This window comes from Chaetura pelagica, unplaced genomic scaffold (genome assembly GCF_000747805.2).
Source record: "Chaetura pelagica isolate M959 unplaced genomic scaffold, ChaPel_1.0 scaffold11, whole genome shotgun sequence".
NCBI lineage: Eukaryota > Metazoa > Chordata > Aves > Apodiformes > Apodidae > Chaetura > Chaetura pelagica.
In genome coordinates this window covers 1,433,996-1,458,480 of record NW_009952694.1, presented here as the reverse complement: position 1 = coordinate 1,458,480, position 24,485 = coordinate 1,433,996, and the positions used below count along the sequence as shown (strand labels likewise).

General features: G+C 38.9%; 1 protein-coding gene across 1 annotated transcript in view; it reads right to left on the bottom strand.

The window, feature by feature from the left end:
- Nucleotides 1-24,485, bottom strand: part of NPAS3 (neuronal PAS domain protein 3) — a 627,665-nt gene that overhangs the window by 482,560 nt on the left and 120,620 nt on the right. The window lies entirely within an intron of this gene.

Sequence of the window (24,485 nt, the reverse complement as noted above, 5' to 3'; positions counted from 1 at the left end):
AGAAAAGGAACACAGCTGAAAATTTATTCATCCATTTTAAAACCAGAATAATCAAAACTATCTGTTTTGACCTCCAGAAAGTACAGGTTCTGCTAAGCAATTTGCATGCCATATCCATAACTTCTGTGTTAGCTTTTTGTTTTTTAGACTGCTAACAGACCTTGAAATACCAACACCACACAGGGGCTTGGTTTTGTAAAAGTAGCTTAAATCTGATTTAATCATATGCCAGTCCAAAACTACTTATTTTCCCCTCCCACCTTCATGCTGTAGACCTGTTATAGAATGTATCTGTTCTCAGATTAACATACTAGTAAAAGCTAAATGGAGCTTCCCCACTCCCTTGCTTGGCCTTGAACTTCTAAAGTGTCAATTTAGTCCACGCTGTAGTATTTTGAATGCAGTTCACGTTCAAGTGAATGAAAACAAAAACGCATTTTGCAATCCTCAAGTGTTCTGTTCGTATAGCTTATGAAGCTTGCCAAAAATTCCTCTGCATTTTGCAGTATTTCTTAGCCATTCAAGAATACTGTTCTTTACTTCATAAGGCACTTCATCAGAAGTAACCAGATGACAAGATTACGAACTTCAGAATTGTCTATTGAAGCTGGAACAGTCAACTTCAAATAATAAAATAAATTGTTAAACAGCATACATTAAAGTAATTTCAAAATATACTTTGGCAACATTCTTGCATGTGACAGCAGTAATGGTAGATCCAGTTGCTCTTTTCAAAATATACTAGTAAAAAAATAACTAAATGGGTAATAAAATTGGCTGGCTGATTGGCCTCAGATGGAAATGGGTAATGAGTTGTACTGTTCTTGGAGGTACCACAGCAGTCTGTCATAGGATCTGCCTGCTTAAAATCTCTATTGCTGACCTGAGGGGAGTGTTGCAGTGGTTTCTTGTCAACTGTGGAGAAGACAGCAAACTGGAGGAGTGGGTGGAGGCAGTTGATGCATTTGCGGGAAAGCTGTCACCCAAAGGGATACAAAGGATTGGGACAACAGGAACCCTCTGAAACTGCACATAGGCAAAGCCTGGGGCTGCGGCGTCTTGCTGGGCACTGAACTGAACATGAGCTCACAGTGTGCTCCTGCACAAGAGCATCCTGGGCAATATTCACAGAAGCAAAGTCAGAAGATCTAGAAGACGGATTAGCCATCCATGCTCAGCTCTGAGAGACAACATCTAGACACTGTGCTCAGTTTTGGGTTCATCAATTCAGGAAAGATACTGGGCAGGTCAAAGAGTTCAGCAAGGGACTATATCAGACAGTCAGGTGCCAGAGCACTTGCCCTTTGAGCAGCGGTGCAGAATTGTGGCTAGTTCAGCCTGGAAAAGGTGAGGATTTGGGGTAAGCCAGTACCTATGGGAAGGGCAAAGAGAAGACAGAGACAGGCACTTTGCAGTGATACATGGTAGGTGTTAAGGAACAGGCATAAATGCAAATGAGTTTCAGACTGGGGGGGGAGGAGGGGAGGGCAGGGAACAAACCACAAAGACAGTCAAGAAGGACTAGAGGTTGTACAGGGTGGTTGGATCACCTCTTCTTTAGAGGTTTTCAAGCCCTGATTGGAAAAAATCCTTGAGCACCCTGAGTAGCTTACTCTGATTGAGCTGGGGGTTGGGCTAGAATCCTTATAAGGTCCCTACAAGCCTGAGCTGTCCTATATTACTGCAATCCAATATTTCTTACAAGCAAAAATACACTGCACAGAACCTTCCCACTACAATGAAGTACAGAGTACAGGTTAATGTATAAATAAGCTATATAGATGTCTGGATTCCAAAACAAGAAGGTACAAGAAGGTTCCTGTACAACACAGATAACGGGATTCTTAAACTGATTGTTGTTCAAACTATTGCACACACCTTAGAAAAACATCAAAACTGTTTTCTTTGTTTTGTTTGTTTGTTTTTTTTAAACTGCTGTAAAAAAACCCCACCAAACATGAATACCTGAAATTGTTTCAAAGATTATTATTGAAAATGTGAGTCCTGTTGTTAGTTCAAATTCATGTAACAAACTTCCATGCATGAAATCCCTACTCTTTGTACTAGTTTGTTACTAAGATACTAAGCCAAATCTTTTTACTTTCAACATTACAAGGATTCTTTTGGCAACCACTCCAGTTTCAAAATGGACAGAAGTATTTCTCTTCTGCACTGCTATTATACATGTACTAACATACTTTTTATAATAGTTCCAATAAAATCAACTGTATAATGTGGGTGGACATACAGATATACACGTCTATAAAATCTAATTTCCCTGTTATATTTTTCTTTCTCTATTATCATACTGAGCAATACAACTCTGTCACATGTAAAATAATAAGTATTATTTTTTTAAAGTTAATTGCATGTTTAAAGAACTCCCGATTTTCAAAGTAAATTTTTATTTATAGGTTTGGGGCTTTTTAAACACACAGTATTTTATTAGGGTGCATCCATAATTTGTTACTTTGGATCTTCTGAAGCTTTGCTCAGTAAAAAACCAAAACAAAACTTCTTCACAATCACTGTGAAGTTGATTAACTCTGTATTAAACAAATTCTGAGCTAATTAAACTCAAAGTCAATTCAGCCCACGACAGAAGGTTATTACCTCATAAACAGGATGTACTTTATAAAGTTATTAATGATACACTAACACTGCCTTTTCAAAATCTTTGATTAACAAACAAGTGAAAATTAGCATCTGAAATTCTGTTTGTACAGACTGTACATCAGATTATGTAAATTTCTAAATCTCCGTTTTTCCAAATGAAAAGGAAGCAGCCAGCAACAGCTGTACAAGAGAGACATGGAGCCCCATACTGAGCAACTTCAAACTCCACTGAGACCTCTGAAGTGGTAACATGGCAACACATCGTACCATATTCTGTCCTGTCGTGCACTATCAACCATGCAACCAACAATAAAATATAAACAAGCAGGATGAAACACTTAGTAAGGAATATTAGAATGATATTTTAAGCACTAATTTTAAAGTCATCCAAATTCCTTCACAGTTAATTAGAAAAACTTCCTATCAAAATGTGACACTTAGTGAATGAGTTAAAGACAACAAAAGCCAGCTTTGCCCTTTCTCCAAGCTTAAATTGTGTACAGAAATGAAAATAAAAACCCTACAAGTTCTCTTCTAAAAATGGCTGATAACACTTCTGTATTTTCATAAATGATAAATAATTCCTGGACAAAACTATTCCATAAGCTTCTCTAGAAACCAATAGTACAAGTCTACAGCCTCAAGACATAAACATACAAGCAAGGAAGTGAAGAAACCAGGCAAATACAAACACACAGAAGAAATCTTTTCTCTGTTTTTGACGTGTCATTGTTATTTAGCATGGTATCTGGTTACAAGAAGACAAGAATGCTACCACTAAGAGTGCTTAATATTTCTCAATGTTTTAGAGGTAAGTATAAGATTTATAGCATTACACAGTATATATTTATAAAATGCACGTGCTGAGCTTAGTAATTAATATCATACAGAACTAAGAAAAGTTGTATGTATGTCAGTTGTATTTGTAAACACAGAGTTCTCCCAGGGATTTCACCAGAAGAAACTGTGCACTGTAGCATCCTGTGTGTTTCCTTAAAGTTCTCAGCCTTCAAATAATATACAAGCTTCATGTCTTTGATGCCACACCCTGAAAACTGAACCTGATTCTAAGTCCTTGACTGTACTGTCAAAAGTGCAAAGTTCAAGATGGCAACACTATACAGGAAAAAAAGAAAAAAGGAGAAAAAAAAAAGGAAAAATAAACAAGGAAAATAACAACTTGCCAACTGGATACAAGAAATTTTATTAAAAATAGCCATTATTCAAAAGGAATGAAACTGCCAATGATTAGTAGAATTCTTTAAAAAAACACCAATATTTGATAGAAGGTCAAGGAAAATGCAAAATTATACCAGTAAATCAGAACCTTGTATTGCAAAACACATTTATGCAACCTTTCTAGTATGTATTCAGCATTTATCTTCCACCTTATTAAAAGGTAAAATTCGATTAAACATAACTTAAATGTTTGCAAAAACTCAGGCTCTTAATGTGAAAAACCAATTGGAGACATAGTAGTACACTTGATTTTTTCATAGTATCAAAAGTATATTTGAGCCTTTCAAAGTCTAAAATTGTAAGAACAGCTCTCAAAGTATTAGTCTAGCTTTCTGTCAGTGAAGTGGTGACAAGTAAAGCTGAAAAGTAATTACTCTCAGCATCTCTGGGTAACAAATTGGTGGAATAAATGCCCTTTAGAAATGGGGAGAATGTTACTTGGCATTCTCAATGGATTTGGTGAAGAGAGAAACAAAGAGAAAATAGGGCTTCAGGTTCTGGAGAACTAGAAGGAAAGATGATTATTCACTGCAGTAAAAATACCAGACACAAGTGGAGGAAACACTGCTGATGAGAGCAGCTGCCCTGAAATAACAACCCCAAACAGTTTCCAAATGTCCCAAATTTGTCATGTAAGTTAAGGCACCAAGAGGTCCTTCCACTTCTTCTGACAGGAGAACAGGTTATCAGAAATGCTCAGAGTCATCAACAATCCTAAGAAAACAAGCTTTGATCCTTCCTCTGCCATCCTCACTGCCCCACGGAGACACGGGGTTTAATGTTTTTCTAAAACATTAAATTGAGTTTGAAACACTGATTTAACATAGTGAGAAACAATGGGGGGATGGGAGGTGGGTAGAAATAATCTCAAGGAGAGGACTGGCACCAGTGTTTTGATAGTGTTTCTTCCCATCCTCCTGTTTTGTTTCCTACTTCCCACACACACTGGTGACTTGCAGGCTTCCTATATTGTTCTTATTTTGAGCATCACGACCATCAAAATCACCCTTTCGTTTAACAAGGGAAAACCTTTCAAAATCTCGGATCTCCTGCCAGCTACTAGCACTAAAAAGCAATAATCTTGGCATCTAAACCTGTAATGGAGACAGCAATATATGCATCCATGTATAACACACAAGACCACAGATTCCGGCTGAGCTCAGAAAAGGCAGGAGCAGTACAAGCTTTCTGAGGTGATTTTCTTCAGTTCTGTTACAGGACAGGTTACAAGGTCCAAGATCCAAACCTACTATCTCCTCACATATTTTTTTTTCCTTTTAGTATCTACTTTTAGTGTTTATGTGTAGAAGCAATTAATGTTTCCAGCCAACATCACCCCTGGGAGATATCACTGAGGACCGTAGGTCTGTAAGAGCAGAATGATGTGAAAAGCTTCCATTCCATTGGGGAATCTGATCCTTAATTTTGAAATGTTTATATCCTGACTGATCTAACATAACATATCTGTAGTACAATATTCAACTACAAATACCTGAAGAGAAAAAAATATGGCATACCACACAGAGTAAACCCTCCTTCAAAACCTCTTAATATGAGGTATGAAGCTATACTCTACAAAGAAAGTGTTAAAGTATGAGTAAATATGAGTAAGATGAAGCATGAATGTCTTAAATATTTAAACTATTTTGTTTTTTTCCCTCTAAAAGCAACACATACCACTAAAAAAGGAAAGTAAAATTTGAGAAATTACTATTTTATGACACATTTTAATTCTTAAGAGAAAACAGTATTCAGGAAAGCCAGAAACAGCACTTAATACCTGTGTTTAGACACTGCAAATGCTCCATTTTTGGTGAAAATATTTGCTCTTCCTGAATTTGACTGCATTTTCATGCACAGATGGAGCAAAAATGGAAAAAGGTTTAAGTTACCTTCTCTTCTTTCTGGAAAATATGCGGTAGTAAATATTTGTCTTCTGTTTCTATCCTGTGATAGTAGAGAACCTGAGATGTTGCCGTAATTTACAGCTTTTGCCACAGAGGATTGGTGGTAAATTACAAATTCTTATGTTAATGCTCAATGTCCAGATGGAGATCAGTAACAAATGGTGTCTCTCAGGGGTCCACACTGGGACAAGTACTGTTTAGTATCTTCATCAATGACATGAACAGTGGGATCACGAGCACCCTCAGCAAGTTTGCCAATAACACCACGCTGAGTTGTGCAGTTGACGCACCTGAGGGATGGGACGCCATCCAGAGGAACCTGGACAAGCTCAAGAAGTGTGCCTATGTGAACCTCATGAGGTTCAACAAGGCCAAGGGCAAGCTCCTGTACCTGGGTTCAAGCAACCCCCAATATCAATACAGGCTGGAGGATGAAAAGAGGGCTTATAAGAAAGATAGGGACAGACTGTTTAGTGGGGTCTGTTGCAATAGGACAAGCAGCAATGGTTTTAAACTAAAAGAGGGCAGATTTAGACTAGCTATAAGGAAGAAATTTTTCACAAAGAGGATGGTCGAACACTGTAACAGGTTGTACAGAGAGGTGGTAGATGCCCTATCCCTGGGAATATTCAAGGTCAGGTTGGATGGGGTTTTGAGCAACCTGGTCTAGTTGAAGAAGTCCCTGCACATTGAAGGCGGGTGGCCTTTAAAAGTTCCTTCTAATCCAAGCTATTATATGATTAAAAAACTCAAAATAAGAAACACTAAGTTGTTATATGACACTACATACACTATACACTTAGTGTATATATACACTTAGTGTATATACACTATACACTTAGTGTATATATAACTATATACACTAAGTTGTATAATAACTCTGTGTTATTATACATCTAAGTATTTCAGGACTGAGAGCAGCAATGAGGTCTCATTTCTGAATAGCCAGTTATAAGTCTGAATGCCATTGAAGAAATGTCTAAAACTATCAGATAACAATTTCCATGTTACTAATGAAAAATAATGCCCTTTTGATGTAGACAAGTAATATATATGCCTTTTGCTTTGGTCTGAGAATTTCACAGGAACACTTCTAAGACTTCACTTCTCTTCCTAGAGATGTACTATTGGGTATATCAGTACTATTCAGTTTGTTCCCTCTGCAGTGCGCAAAGGGAGAAGGTTCCTCTCTTCTGTTCAGATCACATTCAGGCGAACCTACAAGTGTGCAAGAACAAACAATATAGTTTATCTCTGTAAAAGCTCATTGATAATGGAAGTTGAGGCCAGAAAGACTTTTTAGGCTATCTGCTTTTGGCCTCTTACATAACCAATCATAGAGTTTTCAACTGATAGCTTCTGGACTTCTCTACTGAAACCAGCAACATTGCTGGCTAATGTGTATCCTACAGAGAGTTAGCCAATCTAAATTTGAATATATCTGCAGATGGCAAGCCCACCATTTTCTGAGAGTAATTCCCCAAGTGTGCCATGTTCCTGTGTTGAATTGGTCAGGTTTCAGCTCCCAGCCAGGGACTCCTGTTACTGTTATTTTAAAGCAGATGCAGCATCCTAGACTTTTGCCCCATGAAGGCAGTAATGCAGTATCAATCCAGTCATCTTTCAATCTTTGAATAAAATATGCCAGATAAATAAGTTTTCCCAAAAGTCAGAAAATTTCATCAACCCTGATCATCCAAAAAAAGAAGAAAGTCCTTCTTAAAAAGTCCTAATGCCATGAAGAGATAGGACAAATCAACACGCTCACTTTCTGTGCATGAATCACAGAATCACAGAATGCTCGGAGTTGGAAGGGACCTTGAAGATCATTAAGTTCCAAGTCCCCTGCATGGGCAGGGACACCTCCCACTAGGACAGGCTGCTCGGAGCCCCATCCAACCGTCTCTTGAACACCTCCAGGGATGGAGCCCCCACAACATCTCTGGGCAGCCTGTTCAAGTGTCTCACCACCCATACACTGCAGAATTTCTGCCTGATCTCTAACCTAAATCTCTCTGCTTTTAGTTTACAACCATTACCCCTTGTAATTAAATTTCAATGCTCAAGATCTCTCGTTCTCCAGTCCACTATAAATGTTGCTCCTGAGTAACCTCCAGGATTATTCTTGCATAGACAGTTCTGAGGACTGCCTCAGATATGAGTCAGATAACAGACAACTTCTCTGTATCCAAGTGCCTATCCCCATACTCCATATGATCTCATGTGTCACAGATTTGTATCTGCTACTTTAAGTGTGGCTATATGTGCTTGTGTATCAGCTCAGTGAGCTCTTAAACATGCAAAATTGTCTTGAGCCCATTAAGTCCACCAGAATACTCGCAGCATGATACCAAAGCTGCAGCTCTGGCCCTCTAGGACTGCTGATCTAGTCTCTCATAGCAGGTTTCTAGCAATCAATAGTACTGCAGGGAAATAAACACTGAGCAGGTCTCAAATCCTGGCCAGTAAAATTTCCTGACCAGGCTTTGTCCACATGGCATCTGTCAGTGAGCCAGACAGTAAACTCCTTTTCCCATAGGCAACGAGTAAAGCTGCTAGCAAATATATTCATGTTTTCCCCTCTCATCTACTTTTAAATTATGACCAGAGAAAAAGGAATACAAGTGCTCTGTTACGTTATGTACTTTTGCCATTCAGCCTGGCATAACACAAAGTAAGTTTCAACAGAAATTTGTGCAGGTAGAGGGAGCTTATTTGTTGTCTAGCATTAAGATTAGCAGCAAGCAAGCTGAAGAGGCCCAGAACACCACCTGAAAAGCGAAACTCAAGATCTCAAAACTGCTGCCACTTAAAACATTTATTCTGTTAATCCTGATGGCATTTATTTTCTGAATATTCATATCCAGACATTTTATACTGAAAAAAGGAAATACCTGGAAGTTGAGTGCTCTTACCAGGAATCATGTTTAATAACTGTTACTGCAGCAACATGGTTTGACGTTAAACCAGTATGATCTGTGCCAAAAAAAAGTGCATTAGAATCTAACTTTAAAATTTTGTCTTGAAGCCTTAATTTTGTATTTTGATCACAGCTGTATGTATGTAAAGCAGTACTGTAGAATAAATTGTCCACAGTTTTTTGGAAAGTGTAAATATTTTATGTATATACATGGGAAACTTTGCAATCAACAGCCAGATACTGCTGAATTCTCAGCACTATAACTTTATTTCTTTTAAACTCCTTTTACTCTCTTTTAATTAAATTTATTTTAAACTTCTCCATGGGTCAAGATATAGATGGTGTTGGAAAATCTTTTCACTCCTATAATAGCACAAGTTTGCTCTATTTTTCATTTGTAAACTCATGCTGTTTTGCATAAAGAAAACTTCGGTGATGTATTTGTTGTTGCACAAACCCGGATTAAAATGAATTTGTTTCTAATAATCACACCAGCGAAAATGAACTTAATATACATGTCCCTGGTGAGCAAAGCAGAACCACAAATAAACAAAAAATCACCTAAAATAAGAGCTACATGAATATTTCACTATTGCAAAAAAGGACAACCAATAGCCTGAAAGTAAGCAGAGAACTCTATTTGCACTTTGTATTCATATGAAGTTCTCTCCTGCAAGTACCAAATTTCACTTGCTGTGATATACTCTTCAGATAAAATGTTGCTGTATGTTTCTAAGAAAATAAATAATTATTGGGAAGAGCTGCAGAGAAGGTGTACACTTTAGATCAACTTATGAAGCTTTTGGGGAAACATCATCCTAGTGTAATCAAAACAGTATTTTGATAACATAACAAAATCAATAATAGAGAAGACATGTTCTTTTTGTTCAAAGGTGCTGTGTTTTGAAAATATTGCCATGTAGTATTTACGGTAACAGCTGTATAGTTAAACTTTAGGCACAAACTGAACTGTAGAGGATCTGTTGCATAAATAAAATTCCCATGGCAACTAAATGTGCTACTAGATATCAGAGAAAAAAGGATTTATGTGTTTGCTGAGCTGCCTTGCCCTAGAGGAATTCTCCAGGCAAATGCAGGCCACCTGCCACATGTTATATTAAGCTCAGCCTTCTGGACATATTTTCAAATCTACAGCAAAAAGGTCCACCAAGTTTTATGTGAAAGTTGCCCTGTCATGTTCTCAGCCCCTACAAATCTTCAGTGAGCAACAGTTGCAACACAAATGTTTAATAGTGAATAGGTGTGTTTCTGCTTGTAACTTGTTTATCTTTAACCCAACACAAAGTGGGCAAGCAATCTGAATCCTCAGATTCATGCAAAGCTTTGTGCATGCCCAATTGCACTGAGGTGCAATGTTGAAGTGTGTACTTTTTAAACTCTACCAAAAAAGGTATTTCTTTTGTAATATTATAACAAAGAATATTTGAGTCGGATCATTCATGTAAATGATTATTTCTATATAATAAATAGATTATTGGCCAAAAAGATTCACCTGCATAGACAGGAAAAAACCACTCTTTTACCACTAGACTATAATGCTAATAGAGAAGCATTGCTCAGGAATGCTTTATGTTAGAATATTATACTTAGAAGACTGAAGGCCACTAAAATAGGTAGCAGAAGAAAAATAATCACCTAGCAAGCAATAGGCAGACTTCCTGCAAAGAATATCTCCAAGTTATCCAAGGACCAGAATATATGTGAAAGTGCAGAATGTTTATGGTATTTTCCTTGTCATTTTTGCCTCTGAAGATTAAGTAAAAAGTCTGAGGAACAGTATTTTATGATCAAGTCTATCCTTGGGCATGAGCCTCAGGAAGAAGGCAACACTCCCCTCCCTAGCTGGGAAAGCTCTCTGAAATTTTAAAGAGCCAGCAGAGCTTGCCTCATAATGACAGGTACTATAGTGTAAACTACAGGTAGTTTTCAGATGTAAGCTTATCACTATGCTCACATTTAGCATCAGGAAGCTATAGCATCATGAAATTGGGCACCTACACTTAGAAACACCATTAACATGAGCTTCCTCCTTGTCTTCCTATTATGGCTCATCTGCTTCAGAGTTGTTAATTTACACCCCTACTTTAGCCTAAATATCTTGCTTCAGTTCCACTCGAATCACAAGCTTGACCCAAAGTGCAGAGAAGTTAAATCAAGCCTTGTGTTAACACAAAGATGTTTTGGTAAGCATCAGGACAGCATGCATTCCTGTTGTTTTTTTCTCTCTTTGCTCCTCTTTGAGCAGGTATTCAGTAAATCTAATGCTATAATAAAGAGAAAAAATGCATTAATTTTTGTTAACTTACGCTGCAGTGGTCATCACAATTTAATCTATCTTCAGGATATTCATAAATTATTTGCAAGTTAAATGCAGAGTTGCTTGTGCAAGGACACAGAAAGAGGATACCAAAGTTTTAAAAACAAACATTTACAGAATACTGCAAATGTAACAATGCAGCCACTGCAATCTAACAACATCCGCATTACATAAAACCACTAAACCAAAGGGTATACAACAGAAATTAGTTGAGGGCCCATGTGACATTACCAGATAAGACTTTGTATTTTAATTACTAGCAACAGTTTATATCCCCTAATGATTTTTTTTTCTTTTTAGAAGAAAGAGGTAAAGATAACATTAAGTTTACTCTGACTTGAATTTTGTTAGATGTGATCACATAAAATACTTGACCAGTAGATACGACAAATGCACTTTATACTTCAATGTGTCAAACCATTTCAATACTCAGGAACTATGTTGGAGCTGGCAGGCAAGCAGACTGTATTAAATTTTTCTCTGGAATTGACTTCAATTCTGTACTGAATTATTGGAATTTTAGTGACCCTAAAAAAAGGCTGTCAGAAATAATATTCAACACGGATTTCAAATCTAATGCTCTATTACACATACTTCACGTAAAATAATATAGCTTCAATATAAGCAAACCAGTCAAGAACAACATTCTATTTGTACTTGTAATTTTAGACACATTTTTATATTGATTTGTCACAGCATTTTTTTAAATTTACCTTCTCCTTAAACCAACATTCAGAGGCTACATTTGGTGATTCAATGACTTTGTTGCAGATTTGCTACAGTTGGAAACTTTTCTTAAATAAAACCCCAAATACTTTACCATGACAGGTCAGTAAACATGTTAATAGCTATTTCAATGCTCTGATTTTCAAGACTTCTATACTCTTGCATATCAGGACATTCTCTTAAGAATTTTTCTAGTGCCAGAGAAACAGCTGCATTTGCAAACCACTTAATTTTTTTTCTTTCCATTTAACTGAATGCTCTTTCTGCATAATGAAATTCAACTGGTGTATTTCTCCTTTTTTTTTTTTTTGTTTCTTCTTCAAGTAATCAACTTTTTACTATCTTACTTTAAAGAGACCTTTGACTCCATTGTTTTACTGTTCTTACCGTAAAAAATTTAAGAGTTAAGCTCTTATTATTAGTGAGCACTTATCTGGTCACTAATAATTCCCACCACTTCTTTCGGTTAAATCACTACTGTTACAAAATGCTGGAAGTGATGGCACTAAGCATAACAGTATCTTTGCTCTTCTATCCACTTACGTTATCAAAGTACAGAAGCTGCAAGATCTTGGGGTGCTTCATTTAAATAAGGGAATTTAATCGTACATCACAGCTCAAGAGGAGGCACAGCTCAATCCGCGGTGGCTTGGTAAGCAACACAGAAAGCCCATCAGCAGCTTTACTATACGACAGACCAAGAAGCAACTCAAGAACTGTCAGCACAACTGCCTGTGAAGCTCACAAGGGAAGCAATAGCCAGTTATGCCCCATGACCTGCTACTGGAAAATGCCGTGAGAAAGATAACAAACCAAGGGCTTGGAAAACTCAAACTTTTCACAGAAACGATGTAGTTTACTTCCTATCAAATACACATCTCACTTGATGCTTTTAAGAACAGCATGGCATTCTGTGACCACACTCTGCTTTACCCCTATGACTCAGTTTAACGAATCTGGCCAGTACTATGTTTCCCTGACTTCACTGTAACACAGGTAACTGATACATCAGCTTCAGAAGATAGCAAGCTCAGTGAACTGCACTGAATTCATGCACACAGCACCAACCATGCCCTGCAAGTTCAAAAACATTTCTGATCATTCTGTGTCTGGAAACAGTCATTTAGAGATTGAATCTGAATTACTGAAGCTAATAAAAACTTCAGCCTCTGTCTTCAACGAGGAGAGCGCCAAGCCTGCATGTATCTAGGTTAAAGTCGTCATGTTCAGAGTCCCAGTACACAGTTTGTACCTGCACTTCACTAAAAACATACATATGGCTTACCTGAGGCTTTAAAATGCTCACTTTAGGATTTTAAAGATATGCAGGCTTTCAGAAAGCCATCAGTATACAGGATGAATTTCACTCTTTCACAGAGGTAAGAATACTTGATTTGCAGATAACATGAGAAGTAGTTTGCTAGGTTATAAGACATCAACTGAGTGTAGGTTATTTAAATAATCACTAACAAAGGGAAAATAGATTAAACGTTTTAAGTAACTAAAGATGTAGATTAAACAGTTGTCTCACACAGACTGAAAAGTACAATCCCACATGAACCCTAAAAGGGACTAAAAAACCTGACATGCTGGTTTTAACTGCCATAATTTTAAAACATAACTGAACAAAATGTGGGAGAAGTTATTGAATGCAGATGCCGTGTTTGAAGATGATGATTAGGGCCAGTTTTGCAACCACACTGGAGTCTAGGGCAGCAGGAGCCCCATGAGGGAGTGGCAGCCCAAAACACTTGGTTCTACAGGAAGAGTTTGCTGAGTAAGAAGCAAAATGGCAGCGTTTTAAAATGACTGGACCTCTAAAGGTCATGGTATCAAATATCACATAACATGCAAGTAATTCCCTGATTAAAAATATTTTTTTTCCTATTTAACCATAATCACGCAGCTGTTCTTCTATAGTCAATGCATTACTAAGCCAAACAGAAAATTAGTTTAGATTTACTAAATTAGAGACTTAACTGCTTTCATGGCCAAAGTCCACTGAAAGAGATGCCAAAGGATGCAGTCAAAAAAAACCTCAAACAAACAAACAAAAAAACCCCAACAAACATTTCCCTTCTAATATTTGTATTTGTCTGAAGTTAAGGTGACTGAACTGTGAAGACAAATGGTTGGCACTATATTTTCTGGAAACCAATTATGCACATCTCAGCTATTGGTCACATCCTTGGGCATTTCCTCTGGATCCAGTCAGCACACACAGATTTCTCTCTTTACTTAAATCGCTTGGTGAAATAAGAAATGCTGATTGAACCAGTAATACTGTACAGCCAGTAACAAGCTGCCCACCTGGCTATCTACTGTGTTTGCTGCCCAGGAATTTGAGAATATATCAGTCATCTCAGAAACAGAATGAATGCTACAAATCTCTGTCAACAAGAAGTGAGGCTTGGGTGCATAAGACAAAAGAAAAGGTTTGGAATTACTTGACTTTTCCTGGTGCAAAAAATCTCCACAGGATGCTTTAGGAAGGTTTCTGCCCCGATCAAGGATTTCTACACAAAAGAACAATCTGACCCTTTAATAAAACACTTTTTAAAGGTTTTAATGAATAAAAATTAGATTAGATAATCAATACTTATTACTATGTTATATTCTTATTGAATTATATCGAAAAGCAACCTCTCTCATTCACTTTGTAATTTCCAGAGTGGGTTCTGATTGACATTCCTCTAAACAAAGGATGCCTGATATATGACTACATTATTGGCATTTTGTCAATGATAGCAACTTACAACTTGTCTAATAAGTGAAAGCTAATGAAAATTAGCTCTCGCCAAGTCTGGTAATGTACTTAGTCACTACCTAGCATTCCGCAAACTGTTAAAGCAACAGCCTTGTTTTGCTATATTGTAGTGTAGTTTTGGAAAAGAACCAAAAGATTGTTTCTGTAATTGCTGTTCAAATGAAAATGAAATTAAGTATGTCACTCTGTTTTGAATGCCTTGATAGCTTGGACTTGAAATTAGCACAAATATAATGTAGCTGGGAAACAATACGGTCACTCCTTTTTTTTATGGCTTACTCTATACAATTTTTCAACTTCACAAAAGTCTTTCAGCTATTCAGGAAAATATTTTAATTTTTTTTCCAGAATAAAAAGAGATTATTGACAGATCTATGATTTGGCCACTCATTCATTGATGGATCAGGAACTGGTTGAAAGGAAGGAGCCAGAGAGTTGTAGTCAATGGGGCAGAATCTGGTTGGAGGTGTGTGACTAGTGGAGTCCCTCAGGGGTCGGTACTGGGACCGGTGTTGTTCAACATCTTCATCAATGACCTGGATGAGGGTATAGAATGTACCCTCAGCAAGTTTGCTGATGACACTAAGCTGGGAGGAGTGGCTGACACACCAGAAGGCTGTGCTGCCATTCAGAGAGACTTAGATAGGTTGGAGAGTTGGGCGGGGAGAAACATGATGAAATTCAACAAGGGGAAGTGCAGAGTTTTACATTTGGGGAAGAACAACACCATGTCCCAGTACAGGTTGGGGGCTGAACTGCTGGAGAGTAGTGTAGGTGAAAGAGACCTGGGGGTCCTGGTAGACAGGAGGATGACCATGAGCCAGCAATGTGCCCTTGTGGCCAAGAAGGCCAATGGCATCCTGGGGTGCATTAGAAAGGGTGTGGTTAGTAGGTCAAGAGAGGTTCTCCTCCCCCTCTATTCTGCATTGGTGAGGCCACATCTGGAGTATTGTGTCCAGTTCTGGGCCCCTCAGTTCAAAAAGGACAGGGAACTGCTCGAAAGAGTCCAGCGCAGAGCTACGAAGATGATTAGGGGAGTGGAACATCTCCCTTATGAGGAAAGGCTGAGGGAGCTGGGTCTCTTTAGCTTGGAGAAAAGGAGACTGAGGGGTGACCTCATCAATGTTTACAAATATGTAAGGGGTGAGTGTCAGGGAGATGGAGTTAGGCTTTTCTCAGTGATGACCAGTGATAGGACAAGGGGTAATGGGTGTAAATTGGAGCATAGGAGGTTCAAGGTGAATATCCGAAAAAATTTTTTTACTGTAAGAGTGACAGAGCACTGGAACAGACTGCCCAGGGAGGTTGTGGAGTCTCCTTCACTGGAGACATTCAAAACCCACCTGGATGCGTTCCTATGTGATGTACTCTAGGTGACCCTGCTCTGGCAGGGGGGTTGGACTAGATGATCTTTTGAGGTCCCTTCCAACCCCTAAGATTCTATGATTCTATGATTCTATGATTCAGACTTTGTGTATTATGTGAAGGAATTCTTCTGTGAGCTCAAACTGATTTCCTTGACAGAAATCTGAAAATCAATATTGTTTAGTGTTCTGAATTTAGTAATGAAAGTTTCATCACTTCATATATTGGACAGCACTTATAGGCAGAGTCATGCAATACAGGTCATGATAAATTAAATTTAGCCACTGCATCTTAGCAAAACGTCTTAACTATAACTTGCAAAAATAATCTCCAATTAGTATACCTATTCAATTTTAAGTACTAGGAAAAGAACCGTAGCAGGAATACTTTATCCTGATACATCTGCTTGAAATGTTTACAGAGGTGGTTTCTTTAGCTTACTTGTTTGTTTCCTCCAGAGGGAAAAGAACTTTGACTAAAAACATCTACATATATCTCCACTGTTTTGCATAGTTGGATTTAGAAAATGTGATTATAAATCCACTTGCAATTAAAAGGAACAGGTTTCACACAACACATTCCATTATTAATATTCTGTATTCTTCATAGACACAATGACTTGCAAGTTTGACAAATAGAACATTAACTAATTTCAAGTGTACATTTCCAAGCTTCCAGTTTACTGAAACATTTTTGAGCACATTCAGACCAGAAGCAGCCAAAGCTACCACTCAGAACAGTGCATCCTGCCCAAAAATGGAAAAAAGTGCTAATGTTAAAGGTATTTAAAAAAAAAACAAACCTCCAAGAAATCCCACAAAGAAATAATGTAGCATATTGCTTCATTACTTCATCAGGAAGCATTTTAGCTGCTAGAGATCTTTGTTAAAAAGACAGAGACAAAAAAAAGTTACTGAAAAAGAATGTATTTTTGCAATATGGTGCATTCTTTTCTCCGTCCATTTGCTGAACATATATCCCAACATAAGTGATGAGAGAAAACAAACACATTTGTTTGACAGAACAAATGTGGTCTATAAAAGGTGAAGCAAATTTTTTTGACCACCAGCTGGAAAATATTCCTTTGTGGTAAAATTGGAATTATGCAGACTAAAGCACTGCTGGGCAGATGAGAAAATTCCAAGTCTTGTAAGAGCACTCAGACCACTCTGAGTTAAGCCATGTTTGGATGCCACCTGGAAGCACTTTGCTTTGATGGCATTCTAGAACAAAAATAAAGTCACTATTCAAGCAACAGACAGAAAAATAAATGCATTCTTCAGAGGAATTGCTGGCAGGATGGCACAGGAATTGCCATAAGAGAATGAAAAGATAGGCTGTTCAGCAAAGAATCTAAGTATTATGATGCTGAAGGTGTGCTAGCCCTCCAGGCAACTGGCTGACTCAAGAACAGGGAGGTGTCTGGTCAGCAGGGTGGAACCTGCAGGTCTAAATCATGGCCACTGCCTGACGTGCGGAATAACGACTTTAGAACCAATAAGGTTATAAAGAAGGTATGTTTATTCAGCGCTGGGTGCACGGGGGATCTCTCCTCCACAAGCGTGCACACCCTAGGACTATTGGCAAGGTCATTATATGCCACAAAGTAATACATATTCATCTATACTGCTGCATATACATTAGGTGTCCGAGGATAGGGAGGGGTTATTACAATTAATCATTAGCATAGTTGCCCCCCCGAGCTCCTCCTTGTTGCACTTGCGCAGTATCTTCTGGTGGTCGTGGGCAGGGGTCTTTGGGATGAAGGCCGTATGTCTTCCTCGCTGTGCACTTTTCACCTCTTGGCATTCCTTCCTGGGGCCTGCACCAGGGTCTTGTCTTCTCTGCAAGTTTCTGTGGGAGCATCCTCCCACACAATACCTTCCCTCACAATTCAGGCCTTATCTATACATTCCAAGCCTTATCTATGCTGAGCAGTGCCCTCCTGTTTACTCCTTATGTGTTAGTCCTTTCTACCAAGGGAGGCCATCTGGCTTTCCTCAGATCACTGCCCTGGCCAGGTCAGAGAGAAAATGAGTCACTACAGGCTCTCAAAAGACTTCTTCCAATCCAAGTTCAGTCTTGAAACTTTTTTTATATATATACAAATACATATATGAAGAACTCTTTTTAGAGCTTTAGCACAGCATATTCTGTAATGGGACAATGAGTTACTTCTCTACACTGAGGTTTCCCTTTCCTAACGAGCAAAGAATAACTGCTTTTTACTATTCATTTGAGATACTGTCAGAACTATCAAGGTTTTAATTTAAAAAACACCGTCCTAATTGGTGTTACAGCAGCTGACAAAAACCTGTCTTGTAAACAAACACTGTTTACTAAGGAAACGGTATTCCAGAACATGCTTATTATCCTTGAAACATTTCAGAACCTTAAAACAATTCATATGCAACATTGAGTACTGTTAAAACACAATTTCTCTCTCAGAGTTTCTATACCCCATTACTTTGCTACCAGTTCCTTCCTTAGTATTTCCACTCCCTGCTGCCCTCAGAGGCTTACATGTGCACTGATGTACACACCTCTCATTTTCACTGTTTAGTGAAACTTGGAGATACCCTTAGTTTACCACAAAAAAAGAAAATCTATTTTCTCGTAGACTGCTTTTATGACATCATTGTTGTTTTCTGTGCTAAACTTGTACTGCCACAAACCAAACCCGCCACTGTCAGTGGTCTGCAAAGTCTGACATCCTGCACTGGCTACTGCTTTGCACTACCACCTAGGGCTGCCCAACTCATATCCTCATGAGACTCTTACATAAGCATTAAATTCCCTACATTAACAATAAAGAAATCCACTACCTATCTCATCTCCACTTTTTCCATACTTTTATGATACTGCTGTGGAAAAAACCTTCCCTTTGCCCAGTCACTGGCTGTCTTTGAAGTATTTTCTGAAGGCAAACAACTTCTGCATAAAATACCCACCAAAAAAATAACATCCTGTAGGCTCACCCCTCCTCAATACAGTTAAATGTTTAAGCTTATGTGGTGAAAATTCTTGTATTTATGAGCATTCAGAATTTTAATCATAATTTCTTTGACATGCAGAAATAAACAGTGTGTGAAGTGGCATTCTTTAGAAAGCAGAATCCCAAATCAAAGATACAAGTCAAGGGAAGGCTCAGTTGCCTGCTAAATTCATCACAATGGGAGCCATCAGAGTTTTTAGCAGCACTGATAGGTTTATTTTCAAGCCAGCCTTCACTCTTTGTACTTTGGCAATTCTCCTCAGAATAACTAAGGCTGCAGGTGGTTTGAACTCCTCCCCCCCAGCCCTCACAGACAAAAAAAACCCACAACCAAAATAACAAAACAAAACAAAACAAAACTCCAACCCACAGAAAGTCTTGGTGCTTATGCTCAACTAAATGGCATTAATGCTACCTCAACAGAAGCAATCTCACTTCTGACACTCTCTCCATCCCTGAAGCAGGGAACCTCTTCATGTTACTGCTCTTGCTGAAACACAAGCTCCAGTTATTATTGTTTCTATCATCATGCACACACATCTCTGGGATAACACTATTGAAGCATGAATACCTACACCTTGAGTGTAGCTGACCATGGGTCCAAAGGGCAAGGAACAGAAGAAAAATACAGCAAAAGGACAGGTACCACATAGTTTCACGTTAACTCATGCAATTCTTGGAAGGCCTAAACAGCTGTAACGTTTTATAGATAAACATACTTAGCATCTGTTGGTACCAAAAAATAACCCCGAGAGTAAGTTTCAAGAGCTGAGGTTTTCAGATAGCTTCAAGGAGAATGCTGTCTGTGATGGTCGCCTCTAGCACAAGCCAGCTCTGAGACAGAAGACTTTGCTCACCACAGCATAATTTTTCTGGTAAGGTTAATCACGCTTTTCCAGTTATTATGGAAACCCTATAAGGCATGTTTGACTGCTATAAACAACACCAGTCTATTACCCACGACAGCAACAATTTTCCAAGATGTCAGTAAATCACTGTAAGCCAGCTGTGTGCCAGCTCTTTTTGGCACTTACTCATTGAATTGAATTCTTCATGCAAGAGGTGTTTCTGTGAGGAGACAAGGAAGCATTCTCAGCTTTCACTAGCAGCAGGAGGGAAAGTAGCACTGTGATGAGAGTAGATAGGCACCGGGATGAAGAACTGAGATCATCCTTAAAGACACAGGTGAAAAGTTTGAACTTGATTCCATTGAAAAAACAGATCAGAGAGAAAGGGACTCAAAGTGAAAGGCTATGTGGCCAACATAAGGGGCAAGGAATGTAAGATGTTTAACATCTGCATTCATGATCAGGATGATGTTGCAGAGTGTACCCTCAGCAACTGTGCTGATGACACAGACTGATGACACTCCTCACAATTGGAAGGAGTGGCTGAGGGTCATGCTGCCATCCAGAGAGACCTTGACAGGCTGGAGAAACAGGCTGACAGGAACCTCATTAAGTTCAACAAGGAGAAGTGCAAAGTTCTGCACCTGGGGAGGAATAACTTCATGCACCAATATTATACTGGGAGTCACCCAGCTGGAAAGCAGCTTGGCAGAAAAGGACCTAGGAGTCCTGGTGGAGACTAAGCTGAACATGAGCCAGCAATGTGTCCTTGCAGCAAAGAAGGTGAATGGTATCCTGGGCTGCATTAGAGAATCCATACAGCCACATTAGAAATTTACTGATCTTATCTGCACTTAGGCTGGGAATCAAAAAAGGTAACACAACAAGTAAGGAAGGAAATAACAAGAGTTTTAATGCTAGTGACATGCCAGCTTCCTTTTGGTGGAGGAAGCACTCAGAACTGCACAAATTAGAAGTATCTGGATATGACAAAAGATTTAGAAAAAGCAAAGCTCTTTTTACGGCTAGAAGTCCATGAGATGAGAATTATGTCCTGATGAATACTGAAAGATTACATATCAGTAAGGAGAATTTTGGGAAGAAAGATCTTATGCTGCTCATTCTCTGCCCAAACTGATTTCTAATGCCTGAGACACTTGTAAGCGCTGCAGCCATTATGTGAAGTAAACTTAAGCCCTGTGAATCTTGGCAGTTTTTTTTTCTCATCCTGGGTGTACCGAGATAGGAAGCTCATTGTGATTGACACAAAACAACTTCTGGAGTGGGACCAATCCTACTTTTGCCAGTTACTGTGAAAGAACTCTCACATTTACCTGTCACAGCCAACACAAGTCTTGTAGCAGCAAGACCAAATTTTGGAGATAATAGCAAATCACAGCCACAAACCTTCTGTCTGCCATCTAGACAAGATGAGGAGAGGAAGAGATCTTCAGAATGAAGAAGAGCTGAGAAGCAATGACAGAACAGGAAAAATGGCTGACATACCTGAAGACATTTGATGCAACTGGAATGTTTACCTCACTTTTTCTGTCCACATACAAAGACTCACTTTCCCTTACTTGATTAACTACTTCAGTGCACCACATTATTTTTTTCCTTTCTATGGGATTTGAATCTACCATTCAAACAGTTCCAATATCTAACTGCAATAGTTCAGAATTAAGTATCCAACTAAGTATCTGATTTCAGAGCTTGCTTTCCTTGCTTGAAATGGATTTGAATCTTGATTCTTTCCACTTTTCCCATGAGAAAGCTCATGAAGTGTGCAGCTTGACAGGATCCATTGTTGGCAAGAAGTTTTTTAAAAACTAGTGGAGACTGTTAGAATGATAATCAGTCTTCGTTTTTTCTTGTTACATTGTTGTTTTCAGGACTCTCTTAAGAGGAGCAAGGTGGCCTGTTTTTCTAAACTGGGAAGGTGGTAATGACTGGCAGAGTGAAAAGACATTTCTGTCAAGTAAGGGTCTCTCTCAGAAAAAAAAAGGCTAATTCCCTGGGAGGAGACATGTTCCACTTCAGTAGTGACAGAGGCTGGAGTTACATGACAAGCTTCTGCCTTTGAGGACTTTGAGCGAAGAGTTGGCACAAACAAAATTAGAAAACAGCTACCTAAGAAGTTCTTTATCATCTACTGATTTCTTGCCAGAATTCCTTTCCAACCACACCTTGAGCTGCCACAACAGCTGGGAGGGATGACCTGGGCATTAGGACTGTGCAGTGTTAACTCAAAAAGAAAACACAGTCATTCAGTCATGATAAGCAACAGCAGCAGTTTGTGAAAACAGCTGGGTATTTCCTCCACTACTTATGGGCAACAAAAACATTCTCTCTCTTTCAACCAGTCTGGGGAGGAATGTAAACCTACTTGCATAGAGAGCATCTTATTTATGCAGGCGTTGACACCATAAACATGGTTTTACATTTAAACACACACTTGGGCAAAAACGTGTGGTTAGGTTTGTTCAGATTCTGATTTTATGGTTGGGAGGGTGTCATTTTCTCTAGCTTTGGTTTAGGCTGCTAGTCTTCCTCTGCAAAGAATGAAGGAATCCCATGGGAATGATGTGTCTGTACAGCTAAGTGCCCTACAAGTCCAAGCCGCATTCATGGTCCATTCACAGCTCTGAACTTTCACACTGCACTCTGCTGAGAGAAGAATGGGAACAAGGCTCTGAAGATTATCACCACAGCAGTATTTCAGGAAGGTAAAAGGGAAATATGCGTTCATATAATAAATCTATTAATGTATGTGCTTCTGGGGTAGCCGTCCCCCAGATCTTGCCTCACTTCTAAAACTAACGCTATGGGCACCAGTTGCACCTTCTAGCTTTGCAAGAGCCACAGCCTGAAAAGCAGAGGAGGTAGAGAAGTGGCTCAGTTCTGCAATTAAAGACAGGAATTGTGGATCAACAGGTACAGTGCTCCTTTACCTGGGGCTCTACTTGCTTTTCGTTCTCGTTTGTGGGCAGTGTGATGGTGCTCTCCTCAAACTATTTTTGTCCCAAGACAAGGAAGAAAGAGTCAAGGCAGCAACACCAGCTCCAGCTCAGTTCTGCTTCATTACTCTCCTGTCGGGGAAAAGTGATCAGGTTTGGTCCTATCTAGACTGCAAAAGAAACTACATTCTGTTTACAGAGGTAGCTGAGCTTCCAGCTTAAACATAAGAAAAACAGGAAGAAAATTTCTTTTATCTCTTGTCTTTTCTCACACTCATTTCTTCCCCCAAAAACTTAACAGCACCAGTCACATAACCACACCATTGCAAAGGGAAGCAGAGACAGAGAATTAGTTTCCTAAATCCAAATATAATTTAGGGTGCAACCAGGAACTGGACAAAAACACTGTCCCAAGGCACTGGTCTAAACATCAGTTTAGGGTGCAAGAATACTTCTTATAAAAATGTTGTCAAAAATTTAATTTGATAAGAAACTGTGAGCGCAAACATAAAAAGGGAGGGAATAACAGGGCATGGGGCATTCCACTGTCACAGCATCTGATCCTGGTACCAAGGTGCACAGAGGATCAAGTTACAGATTTATGCACCTGTTGGGGGGAAAAATGCTTTCTATGAGTATAATTCTTGCTTCTCTGGAAATAGTAGGTCTGATACATATGTTATTTAGAAGCAGTGCAAGTTCACAGATAAGAACAGTTTCCTCAGAGAAACCAAGAAAAATCTTTACTTCTCTTGTATATCTCGGATTCTGCCCTAAAAGACTGAGAAGAGAAGGCCATTCAGAAGAAGAAAAAAGCTTCAAATAGCATAAAAATATCTTGGTAATCAAGTAATAATAGCAAAGGAAATGCAGAAAAAGTACATGACAGTTTAATGGGGCATTCTTAAAATATTATATTTTGTAAAGTTTATTGAAGTGTGCATATGACAGTTTAATGAGGTTTTGCTAACATACAGTATTTTCAAGGTTTGCTTGAGTATAGCAGGGATTCTTTATATTAATGAATTGTGACCAGGGTTTTGCTTTTTTGTTCAAAGAACAAGTCACAGTTTCTGCACATACCCACTAGATTGCTGTCCTGGTTTGAGCCAGGATGAAGCCAATTTTTCTTTTTACTGATTTTTTTTTCCTTCAGTAAGCTCTCTTGTAACTAGCAACAGTGTGTTCTGCTAGGCTGATAAGACAGTGGAATGTTTTTCTAACTACTGAGGCTTCAAGGCTGCACCTGCACTCTGCCAGCTCAGACACTATGGGGAGATCTGTGACCCCCCCGTAGGAGGCCGAGTTAGACGGACAGCAAAATTGGTCAAAGATATTCCATTCCATATATCTACGTAAGCTCAGAGGAAGGTCAGAGATCACAGAAGACAACTTCCTTCCTTCTTCTTCTCCCTTCTCTTCCGTCCATGGCCGGCGTCCAGGGAGGACTCTGTTCATCCATCACCGTCGATCCTCAGGCTTGATCTCTCGTGACCCCCATAACTCTCTGCTTTTTCTCCAGCAGCAGCTCCGGGATTCCTCGGGACTCTTCCCAGTTCAGGGAAGTGCTGTGGGAGTTGCTGGGGTGGGGGGAGGCGAGAGGCTTTTGCCCATACCTGAATATATATCTGTATATAATTGTATATATTTTCTTGTATCATTCATTAGTGTTTTAATTAAAGCTGTGTAGTTTAGTTTTCAATCCAGCCAAGTCTCTCTCTTTTTCTCTCTCTCCTTCCCTACCTGGGTTGGGGGGAGGGGGGATCGAGAGCATTGTTGTCGGACCTGAGTCAAACGGTGACAACAA